The sequence below is a fragment of the Buteo buteo genome, chromosome 23, assembly GCF_964188355.1.
Source record: "Buteo buteo chromosome 23, bButBut1.hap1.1, whole genome shotgun sequence".
Classification (NCBI taxonomy): domain Eukaryota; kingdom Metazoa; phylum Chordata; class Aves; order Accipitriformes; family Accipitridae; genus Buteo; species Buteo buteo.
In genome coordinates this window covers 14,659,674-14,681,566 of record NC_134193.1, presented here as the reverse complement: position 1 = coordinate 14,681,566, position 21,893 = coordinate 14,659,674, and the positions used below count along the sequence as shown (strand labels likewise).

General features: G+C 50.9%; 1 protein-coding gene across 1 annotated transcript in view; it reads left to right on the top strand.

The window, feature by feature from the left end:
- ASTN2 (astrotactin 2) overlaps positions 1–21,893 on the top strand; it is a 360,290-nt gene that overhangs the window by 268,979 nt on the left and 69,418 nt on the right. The gene's annotated exons all lie outside the window — the stretch shown is intronic.

The window sequence follows — 21,893 nt, the reverse complement described above, 5'->3', positions numbered from 1 at the left end:
GCTGTGCTCCAGAAGCTACTGGGCAAGGTGGAGGGTTGTGAAGGATGGGGTTTGATCTGGATGAGTCAATGATGTATTTCAGAAAATAGCACTTGAGACCTTGGGTGATGCTACTGCTGTATGGAAAGCCAGGCAAAACCTCCTATGGCTTTTTGCTTGAGGATTTTGGATGTAGTTTGTTGAAGAAACTCATGTGACATATCTGGGGCAGCCAGTGTTGTTGACTGAAGCAGAGATTTACTTCTGGGTGAAGGCTCCTTCCCCAGCTGCTGGCAGTGCCTAACTTCAGCCCCCACTAGGTAAGGGAACATAGGAAGAAGGTTTCCACCTGTCATTGGAGCAAGGCTCTGCAACAGCTACTCCTTTGGGTGATTAAAAACCTCATTTGGTTTAAGGTGGAGTCTAGTCAGCTTGTGCAGGGCATGCATGTCTGGTGCTGCCTGCAAGGACGAGGAACCAGAATGAAGATGGGGACAGGGCTGGCACTGGAGGAGGGAGCCTCGCTGTGCTCGTGCAGTCTTGCAGGGGCTTCCTGAACATCCTGGCAAGATGTTTGTCTGTGTTTCCCTGTTGGGAAGGGAATTTCAGGAAGATCATTCAGAGCAAGATTGGGAGTTGCACACAGGCAGTCCTTGGGTCTTGGTCAGAAGCTTTCTCACCTTGTGGTGGTGGCTTTTTTCTTCTCCTCACTAATTTGGTAAGACCCTCTGCTGCTGTGAGCTGCCACAGAGCAAACTGCTCCAGCTCACAGGCATAGGGAAGTTTTCACCCTCTCTGTTCATCTTGGGCCCATCTATTCTACTTCTGCAGCCTCTCTTACCACCATATCCAAAATTTTTGTGCTACAAGAGCTGGACTTTCCTGCTGGAGAGAGCCAGAGTCCCACATCTTGGGGGACCCTGGCTGTTGGTGGAGACCCCTGTGAGGAGCTCTGGTTCCTAGCTCATACACCAGTCCTGTCCAGCAGGAGCTTACTCCTACACCTTGCCAGCATCCACTTCCAGAGCTGCCTGATGTGGCCATGGCCCCTGGGTTATGTTTCTAGTTTCCTGCTGTGGAAGAAGGCTTGTTCTTTATCTTGGAGGGGCACTCTCTGGTAATGGAGAAAGAAAACAAGCCACCAAAGGAGGGGCTTTGTTTTGGATGGGGATTCCAGATTGCTCACACATCGGTCAGGTGAGGCCAGACTGGGGAAACATGGTTTTTTTCCTTTGAAGTGGCTGGATCTTTGCCTGGCAGCCAGAGTAGGAAATACAGATTATTATTATTATTATTATTATTTTCCTTTTATGACTGCCATGTGTTTGACAGGCAATTGAATTCATTGTGGGGAGCTGCCCTCCCCTCTCCCTGTTCTGGGGGACTGTTCGGGACAGAATGACCCCATTAACAATTAAAGAGAAAAGCCAATCTTAAATCTCTCCCTTCTTGCTATGTTGTTTATAACCAAACAACATTCCTGCCTTCATTCCTTTCTTACCCTACAGGCCCCTAATGCCAGATGACTTGATTCTTGCAAATACCTTGCATAGGTTTGCAGAGATGCTGACTGCTTCAGCTCTCAAAGGCTTTGCTTGGTACCATGCTTCACCCAGCCAAAAATCCTACCATGAGTATCCCTTCACCACCATCACCCACCCATGATGCTGCACTGCATCTCCATTACATCTGAGCAGCACCCACAAAAACAAGTCAACCCCAGAAGGGAGGGAAGCTTTGCGAGGGGGATGTGGGATATGAAATTTGGATGTCTTTTGAAGGATATTGGCAGATCTTTCTTCCCCATCAGTCTCCTGGCTGCTGGCAGGTAGGAGCAGGTTGCTCCTGTTGCTGGGAGGTGCACCACAGGTATTTGCAGAGCATGGCAATGCTGGGCTGGGAGGATGCTGCAAGGTTTGAGGACTCTTGAGGCTGCTGCCATTCATCCCTTGGATTTCTTGAGTTTAAATGCGTGGGTTATTTGTGCTTGTACGGGAGTTTTGTTTGGTTTATTGCAGTTGTAGCCATTTCTTATTGGGATTCCTGGCATTGGCTGGGGTTAGAGCTGTGCCAACCTGCTCTTCAGCTCCGTGGCAAGCTAGATGGTACCTGGATCCTGCCTAAGCTGCCTTCTGCCTTCCTGCTGCCCACCAAAAGCCTCCAGTCTCTCACCCTTGTAAAACTCCTTGGCCTCCCCCTTGCTTTGCAACTGGAAGACGTAGCCTTTCCCTTGAGCCAGAAAATATTTTCTCCTCTTCTTCTTGGAGCCGAGTCAGGAGGGAGTTTTGGGGCTGGTCTAACGTGCATCCCCTCTGCTCCCTGCTGGGCTCTGTGCAGGGCGGCGATGCTGCGGGACGGGGCGGAAGGAGCTGGGAGCTCGCATGGGTTGTCTGCCCCTGGCTGTACATGCTTTTTAAAGAGGCTTATTACTGGTGCTTAGAAAAACACGGCCCTTGGACCATCTGAGGCTAATAGGAGGTGAACTTGTGTGTGAAACAAACGACACTTTCAACACCAGCGCGCGGGGAGCAAGCGGCTCTCCGCTCGGGAGCCAGCGGAGAAGACGGAGAGCAATTACATCCCAAACTGTTTATTAAAACTTGTGGAAATTACTCGTAATTCCATGTGTGCGACGGCTTTGTAGTTGAGTGATGCTCTTTGTTTGAACATGGGGCTCTCGAAGAGGGCGCGAGCGTGTGTGTGTGTGTGCGCGGCCGAGCCCGCCAGCGCATTATGTCATGGACGAAGCAGGCGCTCCACTTGAGAGGGAGAGGGAGAAATGTGTTTTACAGGGTGAGGTACAAACTGAAATGGCTGTGAACATCTGGAACTGATATTAGGCTTGGAAAATGTTTTCTGTCACTCCAACACTCCTCTGGAGGAAGGTTTCTGAAGTTAAGAAGCTCCGAAGGGGATGAGGGGGAGGGATGAGGGGATAACATGACCGTGGCGCAAAGTGCTTTTTATGTCTGTTCTGGTTGCCGTAGCCAGGCCATGTCCCTGCCTGTGCTGGATGGGGGACCTGGGGAATCGCTGTTGCTTGTTGTGGTGGCCCTGGCTTGGAAGGTCCCCTGGATGAGCTGAGCCCCGCTGCCTGAGATGGTCCTGCGTGGGGAGCACTGCATCCTCCAGCCAGCCGTGGGTAGAAGGACAGGGGGATCCTTGCCCTGGTGTTAGGGTTGGGAGCTGAGGAGGAAGGCCTCATCTTAAAAGATGACGGGTGAGATCCTCAGATGGGGACAGGCAGACCCGTGCCTGGTTTCACACCACCTCCACCATCTCTGGGGCCCACCTGGGAGGTCAGGCCCACCTGGGGGCCAGCACAAGTTGGGGCGGCTGCTGTGAGCAGGCAAAATGCAGCGGTTAAAAATAAAACAGTGCTTCAAATGTGTTTGTAGCACACACACACAGCAGGCCTGGGGATGGCTGGGGGCGGAGGACGGGCTGGGTGTTCGCTGTGTGATGGGTTGGGGTCCGTGGGTTTGGCTGGGGGCTGCATCGCTCCTGGGGTGGTGGCCGTGTGGCTGCTGTGGTGCTTTGTAGCTCTGGGAGCTCCTCGGTCCCTTTCTCCATGTTCCCCTCCCCGGTGCGGTTTTCTTTCGCTCCTGCCCACGGCTCTGCTGCTGGGTGTCTGAAAACACATCTGTGGGGGCCTGGGGGGTGGCTGCCACATGCCCATGCAGGGGATTGTGAGGAGACCTGGGGAGGGGATGGTTTGAGCCTGTGAGCCCTGAGACTATCTCAAAGTACTTTGCTGGTGCTAAGTCAGGCCTTGCACTCTCCGAGGTAGGAATGGGCTCTCCCTTCCTGTGTAAATGGAGGGGAAAAAACCAAGACAGAGAGATAAAATGCCTTCCCTGAGGTCACAAGAGCCGGGCAGTGAATTAACCTCAGCACAAGACCCTCAGCAGTGAAGGGCACTGGCCTCCGAGGGCAGAGAGGAGTGCAGGTCGTGGATCCCCCCAGCTCTGTGCCCTGCCCTGCACTCACTCCTCTCTCAGGACCCACAAGCTGACCGCTGAACTACACTGCTCCTCCCAGTCATTCCCCACCACCGAGGTGGCCAGCCCTGTGCCCATGCAGAGCACGTGCAGTAGCTGTGCTCCTTGAGCGTCCAGCCACCTCCTCCTGCTTGTGCTTCGGTATCAAAGTGGGTAGAACTGGGAAGATGGAGAGAAATGAAGCATCGCTTGCTGTCATTATGGTTGAGGGTGATAGTGAGTGCGAATACGACGTTGCCACAATGTGCTGCTTGCTCTATGTTGCTGGTAACAGATCATGAAAGGATTGTGAGGCTCTACCTCTCTCCCAGCCCGTCGTCTTCTGTTCTGTGTAGGCTCTTACACTGTCGTTTCCTCCCTTCTCTGTGGTACCAATTCTACAGCTCGGTGTGTGTTGACAGCTGGGTCAATGTAGTTGGGGATTTTGTGGGCTATCAGCTGAATAAAGTGTGTAATGAAAAAGTACACCACTCATTTGCTTTTATACAGCAGTGCTACTGTTGGTTGCGAGATGCCATGTCCCAGACAGACAGGTGAGGTCTAGGCAGAGACTCCCAAGCTTTATTATTTCTCATGACATCAAGGAATCCTGGCTGCTCCTGGGTCTCTTTGGCTGGGCAGTGATCATGTTCGTAAGAAGAGGTAGCCCTCATCCAGAACAGCTTGTAATCCTTGAAGAAAGGAGAACAGAAACACAGCCTGCTGAAGGAGTTTTTTGGAGATCACATAGACCTCAGAGCAGAAGAATACAGATTCTGGCAGCTTGGTCAGAGTCCTCTAGTATACTAGAACCCTCTATATACAGGACTGTGGTGTGGCGAAGAGGTAGCAGGTAAGCTGGGGAGGGTGTCTGGAGAATAGACTGGGTGGAACGATGTACAGAAGTTGAGGGAATGGTTATATAAAAACTGCGCGTTATCGCGCTAGCATTGCAGGCTTCTCTGGAGCAATGCTCTTCTGCAGAGGAGTCTTTGAATACGCATCATGTCTATAAAAGAAAGTGAAAGAGGTCAAACCAGAAGGCTTAGTGTTTTGTACACTTGCAAGTTGTGCTCCAAATTGAGGCTTCAGAGTATCTTATTTATAACTTAACTCTGTTCTGTAGAGCATCGTTCTGACGTGTCTGGGTGGCCAGGGCTGTATAGATATAGCTATGGCAACCGTCACTTCCAGTACACCCTCTTGTGTGCAAGCTGTGCTGCTACTGTCATGTGAAAACCAGCGTTAGGCTGGAAGAAGAAAAGAAAAAACTGTCTGGCCAGAGCAAATACTGTGCCTGTCAGTAAGGAGTCAGAGCAATCTCTGTACAAGCAGGTTGCACTCCTATTACATACCTTAAAATAATTTTTAGAGTCCTGACTTCCAAACAGACTGGGCACCAGAGAGAGTAGTAGGAGTTGACACTCCTGCTAGAAAGCTGTAGGAGCTTGAGGTCCAGCCAGGAGTTGGGTAAATACGTGAACATCCAGAGTTTTAATTCATGCCAACGCAATGTGGAGGGTGTTAAAGCATGAGTGTTTAAACCAGTTAATGATGCTAATGATCTTGAGTGTGGGTGATGGTATTGACTACCTCTGTAAAGCTCTGTGGAGGCAAAGCTCTCTCTGTAGAGAGCGCTATGGCACCTGTATTAATACAGGTGCCACTTTTGTAGATGGCTTTGATTTGTAAGTTGGCCCAGGGGACGCAGGCTCTGCAGCTGGTGGATCACAAACTGAGACTTGGAAAAGAGGCCACAGTCTCCGTTGGTTTCAGGAGAGCAGTTGTTCTGCTATGATAGCAGACCACTACTCTCAGCACAGTGATGCTGGTGGTCAAGAAGGTTAGTGCTCAGCCTGGGAGTGATAGCTCTTGCAGGGGGCATCTGTGTGTTTGACTCTTGTTCAAGAGGTCCTTGAACGTCACTGAAGTAGAGGAGGACCTGATGGTGGTCAGGAGCTGATGACCCACCATTGCCAGTCTTATACTCACTGCTTGGTTGTCTACCTGCTTGTTTCTTGGTGATCTGCCTGGTGGATCTCAGCTGGTGTCTCAGTGGGCAGGTGTTTGGCTGATCACAACCACCACTTGGTGAGGAGTAGCTCACTTGTGTGCTGAGGATGGAAATGCAACAGAGCTTCATCTGCAAATGCATGTGTGTGGGGAGCCTGGCCAGGGCAGGGCTGCTGCGTGGAAGCTGTCATGCTGCTGCCTCTCCTGTAACTAGCGCGTGGGTAAAGATGTTTTCAACACCCAGAATACCCTTCTTAGGTGCTGAATCCACTTCACTTGTTAGCACAAGGAAAGATGATTTGAAAAGAAGCCTTTGAAGATAAGGTCAAGTTTTTGGAAGCTGCTTCCTGGGTTGGGTTGTGTAATAGCACCAAGCAAGTGCTTAATTTTGGCCATTACACTCACAGTGAAGCAGATTTCTCTCCCATTGGGACAGCTGTAGTTATTTCCACCTACCAGTGTCGTTTTTGTATCCTGGAAAGCAGAAAGGAGGTGGAGGATTCTCAGCTCTTAATTAGGGTTGAGTCAGTTGCTGAAATATTTCGTTAATTCACATTTCCATATGGTTGTTCCAGGTTTTTTATTTTTATCTGCCCAGACACCTTTTGGACAGAACTGGGCATTATCTTTGCTTTCTCCCAAATCACTTCATAGGTGGAGAGCTGGGACTGTCTGCCTGTTCCCTGCTGACAGAGGAGGATGGAGCAGTCTGGGTGGTGCCATGAGTATGTCATGCACTTTAAAAGCACAGTGTTTGCCAAGGGCTTTGTGCTGGCTGTTCAGAGCTACCTCTCCCTCAAGGCAAAGGACAGCTGTAGATGCTCCTTTCTAGCGAAGAAGGCTCTGAACTTCTTATATGGCAGTTAATGAGGCCAGTCATGGAGGGTTTTTTACTCGTCTGTAATTTTATCCTCTAGGATTAAGTTTCTCCTGATCTGGAAAAGTCAAGGCCACAAATCCATCGTGTCAGAAAGCATCAAAAGTGAAGGCTGCTAATACAGTCAGACGGATCATGGCATGTGAGCGCAGTTCAGTGGAACTTTTTCATAGGAGCCTTTATTGACTAGACAGGCTTTTCTAATCAATAAATTGTGGCTGGAATTTGGAGGGAAGCTCAGTTTCTGTTTGCAAAACTGGTGCTTGGCAATGCAGCCCAGAGCTATTTGGAAAATTTAGGCTGTGGGGCATCCGTGGATGCAACACAATGCTGCTCTGGGAGGAAACTTGGGCATGCTTGCTGAGCAAAGTACATGGGTCTTCCCTTTGGATGGGCTCTGAATGACGCCTAGACTGGGACTCCTTGCCAGGTTAGGATCTTCCTGGAGATTTTGTATGTTCCTCTCATTCTAGCCAAAGCCTGAGATGAGATCCTGAATGGGATGGGGAATCTGTTTTCCAGTCCTCTGGCTGCTGTTGAGATTTCCCATGCATTCAGCTCAGGTGGCTGAAATACAACCCAAAAAGTTAGACAGTGTCCCTCCATGCTTCTCTGGAATGAAATATGGATAGGAAAGGGAACCAAGGAGGGACAAAGGCTGCCTTGGGACAGCCTATTCTGTCCTGTCTGAAACCTCTCAACCCCAGTGCAGGAGGTACTCTGGGGACGTTGCACTCATTCTGGGCTGTGATCCTGCCCCTTGCCTGCTCTGCCCTGCCAGCATCGAGGCTGCTCTAAACCACACCATTCCTCAGGTGCGTATGTGTTAGATGGCACATGGTGGTTCCAGCCCTGCATCTCCCAAGCTGGGCTGCGTACACTGTGTCCTGACGACCATCATCCCTGCCTCCCTGTTCGCCAAGACGATGGGGGCTCCTCTTGTTGGGCAGTGGCTCAAGGTGGGACATGTCATCTATTGCCCATGTTGCTTTGGTGTGAGGGAAGCTAAGTAAAAACGGAGAGGGATTAAACCTTGAGTCAGGGGATTTGCCAATTAAAATAGCTGCTCTTCCTGCAGGTTTCATATGATACAAGAGCAGGGAGAGACCTTCCCCATCTCCCCCATGACCCCTTCCCAGTTTGTTCAGCTTGCTAGGGATTGAGAACTGGCTCTTAGGAGCGAGGGGGCAGCTGGGTCTAGGTTACATTTCATGCTGTTTAGATAGGATAAACCTTTCCTCCCTGTAATTGGGTGATTGGACTTGTGAGCTTTCCCAGATACTAATCTGGAGACCCTAGAGGGGGTCAGATTAGGTTATGGAGACATAATAGGAAATACTGCTGTGGCTAGTTTGGGTTATGGGGGATAGAGTGGATATTCTGCAGTGTTCCCCTGCTGGGTTCCCACTGAGCAGGCCTGCGTGGTGGGGTCAAGGAACGGTCTTATCTCAGCATCGGGTTGACTTGGTGTTTGCTGGGAGTGACTGTCTCTGAACTCCTTCCACACCTGTAATCCTGCTCTTCCAGAGAACAGGACAATGACCTCTCCTTTGCTGGAGGGAGGGGTGGGTGATGCTGACCTGCTGCTGGGGTTTGCTCACAGAGGAGAGAACATCTTTTTTCAAATGGACATCGATGTCTTCAGGAACCCTGAGATAGAAAAAGCTTCATATTCTGAACTGGTGTTGTTTGGACCAAGTAAGATCTTCCTCCTTGCTAGCCCATGTCATGCCGATTGTGCGGAAACAGTTGTTACATCCCAGAGGGGATCATTTAGAACAGTGAGCATTTAAGTGCATGCTTTCATCTGTCCCATGTGAGAGATGTATTTGAGGAAGGATGTCATGTTGGTCCAGTCAGAGCCAGTGAGATGAGCTTGTCCCTGTGGCCAAATGAGTGTTTCAGAGCTGTACTGATTAGGGATGCTGCACTGAAGCAGCATCCTGAGGGGTATTGGGGAAGGGAAACCCACCACGTTTATGCCACAGACCTGGTTGGCATGTGGGTTAATACATACTCTTGTTCCTGCGTGCTATGTCTGGGAGCAGTTCTGCAGTGTTGCTGGACACGAGTTCTGCTGATACAAGCCTGGCTCCAGGCACTGGTCTGCAGTGCTCTTTCCAGCCCTCATTTCTTTTTATTAACAGTGAGATGACAGATAGGGGATGGTCATTAATTTAATAAAAGAAGTTCTGATCACAACTACAGATGCAAGGTCCTGAGGTTTTTTGTGGTGGTCTTGATGACTCACCCTAATGAAATAGGGTGACACTGGGATAGGAAATACCTCACTGGAGCTCAGAGAACAGCAATGGCTCTTCCTACATAGCAGCAAGGCTCCTACAGTCATTCTGCCATCCTTGGCTAGTCTGTCCTTGGGACTGGCCTCACGAATATGAGCATTACCCCCACTGAGAAGACCCCAGTTTCCACTCCAGAGGGACCCATGGTCCTATGCAGCTAGGTCAATTTGCTGGCTTTAATGAGGCTCACTCTTTGTTTCCCCAGTGCTGGCCCTGGACACCTGCCCGGGGTGACGGTGGAGTCAGGAGCATTGAGGTATGGCTGAGGGACCCCACTCTCCATCTCCCCCTTCGTGGCACACTCACATGTGTGCATGCTTGTGAGGACACTGAGGGCAGGAGCGCAGGTGCTAGCAGCATGGCTGTGCTGTGAGAGGAGAGCTTGTACTCGATCACAGATAATACTTGGCTTTCTTTTGTCCTGCGCTGTCATCTGCGGAAATCGATAAATCTCACCAACTTCATTGTGCGGCCTGGGAGCACTCAGCAGTAACAGCCAAAAATTGTGCGTGGACTCTAAATCCAGAAGAGCCAGTTAAGAGCAAGGGGTCTAAATTCATGTGCAGTTAATATTTACTGTGCTTGCTGCTCTCAAGTCTCAAAAGTTCACACCTGGCTGCAGATTGTTTTTAGATCTCAATTTTCAGTTCCTCAAGAAAACCTTGGTGTTGTCTTGGTAGATGGAGAGTGTCAAACCCAGGTGAATGTGTCTGTCCTGCTAGGGACCAAGGTGAGCAGGAGCGAGAGCTACCCTCAGGCGTCAAAGAAGCCAGTGGGTCTGCCCTGTCCCAGTGCACAGCTTTCATGGATGGTGAGGCAGCCATCCCATCTGGGTGCCCTGGGCAGTGCCAGACCCTGTGGGGATGACGTGCAGTGGTCATGGGGACCGTTCCCCCTCGGCACCTTGACTTCGCTGGCGGTCCTCCCCCAGCCCTGCAGCTGATGGCGCTTCCTCTGCCAGACACCCCCAGGATGATGTGATGGTGTCTGGCAGCGCAGCCCCATCTTGGCACTCCACTTTCTGAGGACGAAGGCATGAGACCATTTTCTCCTTATTTAAGCTAAGGAGCTTTCTTTGAAAGCTCCCAGATCTTTTCCAGTCCTCAAGGATGAGCTCAGAGAAGCAGCAATAGCTGCTTAAAATTGGGCACTGGGGCCCCTAGACCTAGAGAGAGGCTGTGCATTCCCCTCCCGGGGGGGCTGGGAGGACTTTTGGCGCCTGCTCTGCCTGGCCCCAGCTCCCAGCCTCCCTGCTCCCTCCTGTCCCAAAAGCGGGCAGCTGCAGAGAGGCATGCCGCGGCTTGTTGGGAACGGGAATGGAGAAGGAAGCGTGTGAGCTGGAGAGACGGCCCGTGGTGGAGGGGGTGGGACGTGGGAAACCCATCCAGTTCATTCGGGCAAGGCTGGGATAGTGCGGGAGGTGGGTAGCTGGACAGGCGCTTCTTGCTCGCCCCAGCTGTGCACCGTGAGGGTCAGCTGCTCGGCATCTGCCTGCGTCCTCCAGCCGCAAACAGCTGGCGCGTTCCATCGGGAACGCGCCGAGCTGCACCGGGACCGACCCCGCTTCGGCACAGCCGGGTCAGCCAGCTCCCTTCAGCTCTCAGCCATGGGCTGATCCTGCACCCTGGTACTGCGGTGCCTGCAGAGAGGGTCCTCTCCCCCTGGGGTACCCCCTAAGCAGGATTCTGGGGCAAACCTCTGCCCTCCTGTCTGCATGTACAGTGGTGGGCACATGGTGCAGTGGACACCGAAGCCGAGCAGCAGGGTTGGGGATGGGGAATGCCTTCCTCCCTGCCCCCCGTGCTCATCAGCCGACCATCCTGAGCACGTGATGGATTCCCTTTATCTGCTAATATTGGTCATAAAACAATCCAGATCTGTCCGTAATCCTGTTAGAGCCTTTGACTCTTGCTCCTGTGACTCCCGGCAGCCCTAATTACAGATACTCATGCTGGTGATTAATGACTTAATTCATCTTCAGTGGCACCAGTTTTACATGTGAAGCCCGCTTTCCCCCCCACAATGATTTGTGCAAAGGGGAAATAATCCCTGTTAAAAACCAACAACACAGAAATGTGGCGTTGGCGTTTTGCCTTCGTTTGGCCCTTCTGCATCCTGTCAATCCTTTCACTCATCTCCCCCCGGCCTTTCATCTCTGAGAGAACGACCCTAATTGCTGCATGCTCTAATTTTGCTGCACTGTAACCCATAAATCACTCCGACACATGGAGCATTTTCATGCTCCTTAACAAAAGGAGCGGGATTTTCTCCTCTGCTGCGTGTTTTACAAGTGACTAATTGCATCAAGGCACCTTTGAAGCAATGACTTCATCAATTGCTCATCCTGCAGACGCACTGCTGGTTATGTATGCCTGATCAGAATCCTACATTTATTAGGATTAATTTATTCTCCAATCATTTTTCTTCCACCACAAGGACAGGAAAGTTGAGTGATGTTACTTGCTCAGCTACGTAAGCACGATTTCTTGCCTCATTACTGAGCCTGAGATATTTTTGTTACATGCTGAAACTTCTCCAAATGAAAATGAGTAATGTTACGTCTTGGACAGAAGTGCTCCCAGGACACTAGAGAAATCAAGTTATTTCAGGGTGCCTACAAATTGGCTTTAGATCTTCATCATCTTCCTTTCTAATTTTGCCCCCCCCATTTGTCATGGGGCACATGTCTGTGTGAGCGATAGCATGTCTTGGGGCTTCAAACAAAGGGGGCCAGGAGTCGGTAAGAGCATATGTTTCTCCCAACTAGAGACCATCTTGCTCTAGGTTAGCAAATCCTTACGAGGCTGCTGCTGGGTGTATGGTTGAGCAGGAGGGGTGTGGAAGGGCTGGCTCTATTAAAAAAGGACATAGTGAACGCAGGCTGAGCATCTCCAAGGAGGAGGCACTGTAGCTGGTGAGGACAGAGAGCAGTAAACACAAGGCAAGTTCACACGTTTTCTTAAAAGCTGTGGTCAAACTGTTTTGTAGGAGTAGTGGCTGATAACTGCCAGAAGCCCTTGACTCAGCTGCTAACCTCCCACTCCCAGAAAGACTCCTCGTTTGGGAAGGATGGAGCTTGTTTGCATCCAGGCAGGAATTTTGTCTCAGCTACTTCCAGTCTCGTGTTCATCTGCCCTTAATTCACTGCTGGCCCCAGCAAGTGCCTGCGGGGTGGAGGATTTTGCAGCATATCTAATGGACCAAATAGGGTTATTTTGAACCAGAGCTGGGTTTAAGGCTGTGGTTTGGGGGAGCCGTGGCAATGCTGGAGAGCCTCACCTGGATAATGTGTAGTGCTGGGATGAGGAGGTGCAGGAGAGAGGATGGAGAAGGAGCACTCGAGGTGGGTGGTTTCCTTCTGTTGCACTGTGAAGGAGAGCACCAAGGCCACCCTAACAGCGGCTGGGAGAGTGCTCACACAGCACTGGGGAGCTCGAGTTTGGCAAGAGACCAGAGAAAAGTAGGTGACTGCTTTGGACAGACTGGAGAGAGTGCAGCTCTGGACCTAGGAGACATACCAAACCCCAGAGCTGTACAGAGGTGTGCTTGCTTTATTTTGCCAACAGCAAGCTGGCAAAACACGGGCTGTTTTGATGGCCAATCCTGCTGTCCTGCTGGATGTCCAGCCTCGGTTCATGTTGCGTGTAACGGGGCCAGCTATTAACAAGTGGTGGAGCAGAGACCCGATCCCTGGCTGGCGCGGAGCCCTGCTGTCCCACTCTCCCTCTGGCCCCGTGGCGGGGGCTTGGGTTGGGGTGGATGAAGAGTGGGGTGTTGCCGATAAAACATGTAAAGCAGGGGATGCTGGTAAATGTGGGGTTTTGCCTACAGAGGGGGCTCCTGCACTGCCCAAGGCTGTCCGGGCTGGGAAGGCAGGAGAAGGGATGCAGCGGCTGCCAGCTGACCTTTCTCAAACAGTTCATGGGTTTCCAGAGCAGCCGAGGTGTCAGCGGTGTAGAGCAGTCACAGCTTCCCAGTCGCTGGAGGAGGAAGGCAGGGGGCACTCGAAAGGGGAGGAAAAGGCTCCGTCCTGGAAGGGTGGAAACCTTGCAACCTATTAACCGTTTCTCAGCGGAGAAAGATGGAAAGCAAACGAGGGTCTGCTTTTCTCCTGCGCCGTGCTCGCCCGCTCCCATCCTTTCTGCCCTTCTGTCTTCTAACCCTGCCTGCCTTTCCCTCCTGGCTCCCGCAAAGGGAGGACCTAGGACATTGAGGATTTAGGTGAAAAATCAGCTCTGCCCCGCCAGGCTGAGCAGACCTAAACAGAGCAGCGTGCTGGAAAGCAAAGCGTGTCCCCGCACCCAGAGCCCCAGCGGTCCCCGTGGTTGTGTCTCCATGCGAAGCCCTCTGCTTTGTCAAAGTCTACGCAATCAGACTTAATTAGTAGGCAGGGACCCACTGGAAAACCTCTTCCAGGCCTTTTTTTTATCCAGCATGTAGCAGGGTGCTCTGTGTTGTCAGATACCTCTACTTGCTGAAAGCAGATTTGTCTCAAACAAGGGAAGGGGCTGAGTTGCTCCACGACAGCCTAAAACTAAGACACTTTTACTCACAGATGACAAAGCTTGGGAGTAAATTAGCAGGCAGAGTCTGTGAAAGGAAATGTTTCCTTAAACGTTTCCATAAAAGCTAATTGGCCTATAAGAGCAGCGTACCTGTGGGCGCGCTGCCTCCCAGGGTTCGGGGCTCAGGGAATCTATTCCTGGCTCAACTAATACTTTTCAGTGTGACTTTGAGCAGGTCATTTCAGTTCTTTGTGCCTTGGTTTCCCTCTCTCTGAAATGAGAAGAATACTGCCTTCCAGAGCACTGATAAGGTTTAAGTACTAAAATTTTATTACTTAGTTGAAGATCCTTGGCAAAGGGATATTATGCAGATAGAAGGTTAATGATGATGATAGGGAGAGAATAAAAAAAGAAATTGCTGTTTTATTTTTATTTTGTTCTTTAAATGATGTTTAATAGCCAGTTTTCAATTCAGGAATAAAACCCAGTCCTCTGTGACCACCAAATTATCTCGCAAACGCTGTTCTGTGCGCTCTTAAAGCTTGCAGAAAAAGCGAGGAGCGTACCCCTTCTCTCTGTTCTTAGGAGCAATCAGCAAAACATGTCTTGAGCAGCTGATCTCCGGCGAGAGTTTTTCTTTTCCCAATTAGGAAGCTTGTCTTGATTTGTGAATAATTAAGAGAGCACTTTCCGAGAGTCCTCCACCCAGTATTGTGGGTCTGTTAGGGGCTGATGGTCCCTGCTGGGGTGACAGCCCTGTTGTACCAGACATGGTGTGTGTTGGGGCAGCTCCTTGCCCATGGTCTGAGCAGATGGAGGGACCTGCCCAAGGTCGGGTAGGAAGTCAGGCAGACTGGGCAAACAGGATTTCAGATCTGCCACAGGGAATTAAAGGCTGAACTGAGCCGTTACCCCCACAAATTAACATCATGCCTTTCCAGAAGAATCTCTAGGCCAGCACATCCTACCACTGTGATGGCTTGGAAAGCAAAGGTGCCTCTTCCAGGAAAGGAGCCTGTTAGTGTTTGCAGCGATGCTGCGGCCTGGGAGGGGTGCCCGCAGGGTGGGTGCCCACCCAACCCCTTGCTGGCCCTGCAGCCCTGCCCACGGCACCCTGCCCAGCTGCCCCGACAGCACCGCTGGCCACCCCAGTTTGTCATCCTCACCACAGCCACCGCAGGCTGTAAATGTCAACCACAGCGAAACTGAGCGCAGTCTGCGGCCGGGTGTTTGCTTATTTATTTCTTTTTTCATTTGTTTTTTTCACAAACATTAGCTACGTCAAGAATGCCATGTTCGTCACCCTCAAACTATTACAAAAGTTAAGGTCAAATTCATGGAATAGTTTTGGCTGGGGAAAAGAACAATATAGACGAGTTGGTCCCCAGTGGGTGAGGCGTGGGGGCTGGAGGATTTTGTCTTCTCTCTTTCTGCTGGTTGTGGATGAAGGTTTCCTGTCCTGGTGGCAGTGTCCAGCCATGGGGTGGAGGCTGTGTTTGCAAGGATGCACTCATGGTGCTTGTGCTCTCTTTTTCCTGCTGAATTCCACTTTGGAGAAATACTTAGTGAGATGTGGTTTGTTAGGGGAGGTAATGTGTCTTGTTAGGCCAACTGATACACCTGGAGAAGGAAACAAGGTAAAAAAGACCAGCTTTTGGAAACACAGTCCTCCATTAGTCACCAGCTAATCCCAATCACCATTCTCCTATCCTCTTCGTGGTCCAATGGCTCATTTGAGAGGTGGGAGACATCTGCTCCTTTTGCCCACCTCCTCGCGCACTATCATACCCCTCTGGCTGCCCACACAACCCTCCTTTGATCCGTCCTACATGTCCCCATCACCTCCCACCAAGCTTGTTGTCCTGTTTCCTTTCTGCACAAATTTCCACTTCTAAGATTCTTTTCCCCCATTTGCATCATTGTGTCTCTCACAGTGAGCTCCTCTTGCCTTGTCCCACCTGCACAGCGGCAGCCTCGCATCTTCTCTGGCATCCCCCACTGTGATGCTGAGCATGAATAGCTCCAGCCAGGAGCCTGCAAGCCTTCCACGGGTGACAGTGCAAAATACACTTGGGGCATTGCTTTTTGGTTCCCCATGAAGTTGCACTTGATTGCAGACAGTTTCTCCCCCGGCTCGTCTTTGCTGTCTCTCTGCTTGGGAGGTTGGGTAACACAACTGCAGCATTTGTCCGGTTTTTGTGAAGCAGCTCATCGCTAGAGCAGACAGCAGCTTTTAGCCATGGCTGCCTAGGAGAGTGTTTCTGCACTCCAGTTTTGGCACTGAGCACAAGCCCTGCAGGTAGCTGGGTTGCAAAACATCATGCTGGTTTCTGCTGGCTGGCCAAAGCGTCCGGCAGAGAGCAGCCAGAGTCTTGAGCCAGGTCTGAAGACCTTATTGGCCCTTATTGGAAAACAATCTTCAATTATTAGAAAATAACTTTCTATGGCCCTTATTGGAAAATAATCTTCAATGGATCTAAGCACTTCCCCGATGAGGCAGTTCAAGCTCTTTGTTTGCACTGGCAAGAAAAGCAACACTGAAATTGCCACAGCCATACCAGCAAGACGATGGTGATTCATGACCCCTTAATCCAACTTGATGACCAAGTGTCAGCACAATGGGAAAAATCACTGTAGGAAGATGAAGGAAGACACCAAATGGTCTGTCTTTATCCTCCTTTTCAGCCCTGTGATGTGGGGCTATCCTGGCGTGCGTCTCCCCGTGGAGGCTCTCACTGGCAGAGTTTTGGTGCCTGTTCCCTCTCTGCCCATGCCAGGAGCTGAGGACTTGAGAACAGGAGGGCTTGGGCCTTTATACTGGCTCTTTTCTGGGGGAAGAATCCCACCCCAGAGCCTGTATTCAACTCTGAGGTGTTGGTCCATCACTTTTTCCCTTTGCTGTTGACCTCTTGAATATCTCCGAGTTTCTTCCCAGCACTTTAGATTTTATCACCTATATAACAGGCTTCTAAACAAGGATGCTTCCACTGTCCCCATCCCCTCATCATGTTTGCTCAAAGCTCTTCTCAAAGCTTTCCCAAAAAGCTGCCATGTGTATAGACAGATGGATTTCTCCTCAACCCTGCACCCCTCTCCCTCATTCCTCCATCTCCGTCTGGATTCTCCTGGCTGTGTCTGGGAGGGATTCAGCTCTAGGAGCAGGGTGCAGTGTCTGTGCTGGGGAAGGGAAGGGGCTGTGCTCCCATTAACCCTCCCACCTTGATCAATACGGTCATGGTGAATTTGTTGAAGACACAGGTTGATTTGGGGAGGGGGGGGTGCCATCTGTGTCTATACAGAGCCCATGTGGGACTATTGACAGTGACAGTATTTCATAGAATCATAGAATATCTTGAGTTGGAAAGGACTCTTAAGGATCATTGAGTCCAACTCCCTGAAGCGGGAGTTGTCTGCTCATATGTATGTGTATAAAATCTCTCCCAACAAGACCTTGATCTCTCTTGGGACCTCGAGGTGCTACTGCAAGATGAAACAATCGAATACCATTGCCCAGCAAAAGGTCACGTTGCATCAGTAAAACTCATCTTTGTAAAGAAGAGGAGCTCGCTCTATCTCTCTGTTTAAGAGCCAGGCTGCAAGTTGTTGCCAGACGAGCTGTTTGGGTATTTGGTTTGCGTAATGGATGATGGGGAAGTGCTGCGAAAGGCTGGAAGGGAGATCCCACAAGGTGTGGTTTGCCTTCTGCACCCCTGCAGCCTCACTGTCTGTGCTCTGGGTCCTGCCACTCGCACAGTGCTTATTCATACCAGGAATAAACCCAGCCCTTTTTTGACCTTAACTGATGTTTTAGGATTTCTTTTATTTGTGGACCTTGGCTTGGCCTTCTGCCGCTATTTGTCTCTCCAAAAAAAGGATTCTGCTCTTTCAATTTCTGCGTCCAATTTGGAGGGGGGGTATTACCTATCGGGATCAGTAAATAGCTCATCTGACTTCATAATACTTAGCATTTAGATAGTGCTTTCCACTGTCAGAGCCCTTTGCAAACTCCCAGTAATCCTCCCAGCACCCCTCGAGTTAGGTAAGTATAACTAATCCCAAACAAATAGCTTCAGTGTGGAACTAATGTAGAGAATGCATAAGAGTAATTTAAGGTTTAAAAGAAAACTAGTGGGTAATCTCGCAACAAAATTAGAAAAAAAGGGCAGAGAGAAGGGGAAAAGCCTGAGTTATTGAATGTGAAAGTTAAATCAGACTTGAACACATTGTTAATTTGCATTTCAAGTAGCCAGTTTGGCTGCAAATATTACAACTACTTAGCATAGGTCCTGCTGTTTGGAGGTATGAAATACATCAAAGCTTCAATAGCACGTGAAATAACTGAATTGAAAATGCCCTCAAGTTTAGTCTTTTTGTGCATGTTAGACCTTACTGTTTTTTCCATGTAGTTGTTCATTTTTATTTTTTTTTAATCTTGCAAATGATGCTGAATTCCATCTTTCCTGTGTGTTTTTATCTAATAACTGTATTTATTTACTAGTTTCCAAAGTTCATCGCCCTCCTGCCTCTCATCTCTGATGACTGGGAACTCAAGGAGATTTGCACACCCTCATTAGCAGCTTCATCAAAGTGTCTTGTAATTTGTGTGTCTCGGTTCACTTTTTTCCCAACTCTGGTCAAACAGTTGCATTTGGTTGCTAATGGAACTTATTAAACCATGTTCCATTTGAGATAAATTTGTGAGAGAGAGGGTCTAAAATCAGATTCCCTTTGGGAACTGAGTACCTGATCTTTGTTCTAGATGATGACCTGCCGCCTTGTGCATCCTACACCATGTGCAGGAGACCACATCTGAGGGGCTTGTCCCCATGTGAGGAGGAAAGCTGCAGTTAGAGACTTAGATCTCCAATTCTGGTGGCTCAACAGGCCCCCTCCTGTCTGCTTTCCAGTGTCAGCTGTGGGTGCTGGACCAGACCAAGGGTTCCAGCAGACCAAGTCTCCTGTGAAAACCCATTTGCTTGTGCAAGTATTTGCCCATCCAGGAAATCTCCTTGCAGACTGAGTGACTCTGAGCTGGCAGTTTCCCTGTGCGTATCCTCTGAATGGGTCTTCTCATGTATGGATTTTAAAAGATGACCCCTGTTTAGAGGCATCTTTTAGTTTTTCTTGCACCAATGCATTGCCATCGCAGCCAGTCCCCGTGTTGTGTAAGATGTTGCATGATCGATCAGGGATTTATAGAGCGATTTAGCTGCAGATGCTATTGCAAATCTCAAGGAGCTATAGAACATTATCAGGACTTCATGCAGCATTTTTATTGCTCCTGAGAATTGCACACTGATCCAGGTCCTTGCCACAGAACCAGCACTCATGGCAGTGGTGCGTGCCAAAGCCCCAGGTGTCCCCACTGCCCTGGCTTGGATTGGAGGGGTTTGGACTGACCAGTCATGACTATGCTGATGTGTGACCCTGGATGAGCGCTGGCAAGGCTGCGGGCAGCGCAGGGCAGGACTGAGTTGTTCTGGGGGGGTGGTCCTGGTGTGGGAGAGGGCTTAGACCTGTGCCTGGGGCAGGAGGTGTGACGGGGCTGGGAGTCCCAACTGGGGCATCTCAGGAGTGGAGACTAAGAGTGGGATAAGCTGTGGTTCAGGCCAGGCTAAGCTATGTTAGCAGAGGATGGTCTCCAGGTGCTTTTCTCCCTTATGCTCACCTAAATCCAAAATCCACTGCCTCCTGCCCTAATTATTTCTAAGCAATTACTTATTTGCCTCAGACTTCTCTGCCCCTCCATCCTCAGCCCCATGATTTCAAAGGAAGGTAATGAAACATGCCTGAAGAGGACCAAGTGTGACCATTTATTGCAGAGATCAGGCTCAGGAGAGGCAGGAGAGAGCCCACCCCTCCCTTGTGCCCCCCCCTCCCCTCTGCCCGCCGTACCCCTCTGCTGCGAACTTCTCAAGAAGAAAGAATAATAAAGGTTTGGCAGGTCTATTCACACAGTGTAAAATTGAATTAGCGGAGGTATGTGAGGAACATGGTTCGATTTCCATGGGGATGAGGAGATCTTTATCACCACCCCTCCAGGATTATCCTGTGCAGCACAAAGCCGCTTTCGGCGCTGGCGGGTGGGCATCCCCCAGTGAGCCTCGTTGGGGTAAAATCAAGGTGACGTCTGAGTTGGGCTGGCCTTGCTGGGCTGGGGGCTTAGCTGGGCCGGGGAAGTGAAAGGGGAGAACTGAGCTCAGGGGCAGCCAAGATGCATGCCTGTAAAGGTGCAGGCTGGAGATCGGGTGAGCGATAGGAGCTGGAACCCCCCCCCAGTTGTTTTCTGCCCCCTCTCCTTTGACAAGGTTCAGCACCTTTTCATGCCCTTTGACAAACCCATGGGGTTTGAGGAGGTCCTGAGCCATGGCCAGGCCAGGAGGGACTGCGGCAGAGGCAGGGGAAGGCAATTGGAGGAGATTGCATCCTAATCCCAAAAATAACAGCACCGCTTTCCCTATCAGCTGCCAATGAGCTCCACCTCCCCCTGTGTTCAGTGGCAGCTGAGAAAATGTCCAGGACATGACCTGTAGAGGTGTTAGCTCTGTTGCAAAGGGATTATCGTCTGTCTGTCCCAGAAAGGTTCCTGCAGCACATCCAAAATCTCATCCAGCCCAGCGCACCCCCGTCAAACCTCAGGGAAGGGCTGAGGCTTCAGCCTGAGCGTGGGTGGCAGCGCCACAGGACGGACGTGACGGTACTAATGACGGGGGAGCGATGGGAAAGCAATCCCAGCTTTCTGGGCTGACGGGCTCCGCGTTCGCCGCCCTGGACGGCGAAGTGCAAAATGGAAAGGAAAAGCGAGAGGGAAGAGCCCTGTTTGTACACACGCCCCTGTGCAGGCCAGCCAAGCTCAGGGGCCAGGCGGATGGGAGCAAGCGGCCTCTTTGCTTCCTCCCTCTCCACCCTGGAGGGACGTGGCTGGGTGGAGATCTGGCCAAACGTCTCGTCTTCTCACTCACCAGCGCAGCTGAGCTGGGGCAACTGGTATCTAGCACCAGCGCGGTTCTGGCGTCCGCAGCGGGGAGAAGCGTTGTGCATCCCTATAGGGCAATGAGCGCCAAGGAGAAAGTCCTTGAGTGGGATGGGAGAGTGTATGGAACGGGCATGCTGTGGCTTCAGGATGTGCAGGGCAGGGTTTAAAGCAGAGTCCCACCATGTCTGGTGGGAAGTTATCTTCTCATTGCATGGACAGCATGAGAAATGCTACAGGGCCAAGGGAAAGGGGCTGCTCGGGACAGAAGGGCACCCAGAAAGAGGAGAGCGGAGCATCCCCAAGGAGATCAAGCCCACCCAGGGGGTGAGGAGCAGTCGGGTCCTGCGTGGGCAGCCGATGGAGCAGGGAGGCTGGAGAAGCCGCCCAGCCTTTTGGTCCTCCCTCCTCCATTAGCCGGATCTGCCATTCGCAGCGTCTTTTTCCCACCTCAGAGTGATTTGTCCTCTGTTTCCTGCGGGAGGGCAGCGGCCCAATTCTCATGAGCAGCCCTGCCAGATCTGCTCGCCGAGACCTGCCCATCCCAGGCTGGGGAAACCGGGCCCAAAATACCATGCGATGAGCAGATGTTCCCTTTGGGTTACTGCCCATCCTGAGTATCGCAGGCCAGGCTCCATCAGCACTGACCCAAGTGCTGCACGCTGACAAGCCTCATTTTTATAATTCGGAAAAGCCTGTTTCCTTTAGGTGTGACCCTTCACCATCTTAAAAGTTAAATTTCTTATTTTCCAGAGACTTGGCCACAATCTCTATGGCTGGGACCCTTCTTGATTGAGCCTGGCCCCTTAGGGCCTCTTTCGCACCTCTGTTGTTCCCCAAAATGGCAACCAAGGGCTCTAAACATGAATGTTTTACTTTTGCAGTGAGGAGCTGCTGCTTTTACAGCATGTGTAGCTGCTGGTAACCATACGCTACTCCTATACGGCACCCGTGCGCAAGGATCATGCGAAACTTGACATCCAAGCGTTCTCCAAAATAGTTGGGAGGTCTGCAAGGGGCATTTGGGGAGCAGCTGGGGACACCCTGCCATGGCACTTTGCCGGTTGACCCCCTTCAGCAGGACGGGGTTACAGTAAATAGGTTTGGCACTGCATGTTTGGGGAATGGGTGCTGCGGAAAGGCAGAGCAGCATTTCACCCTGCTCGCTGGTTTGCGTAGCACTGCTGGCTGCATGGGCAGCAGAACCAGAAAGAAAACTTTTTGCTGCCTTTGGGTACTGCTGGTTGCTCCTGCTCCCTGTCT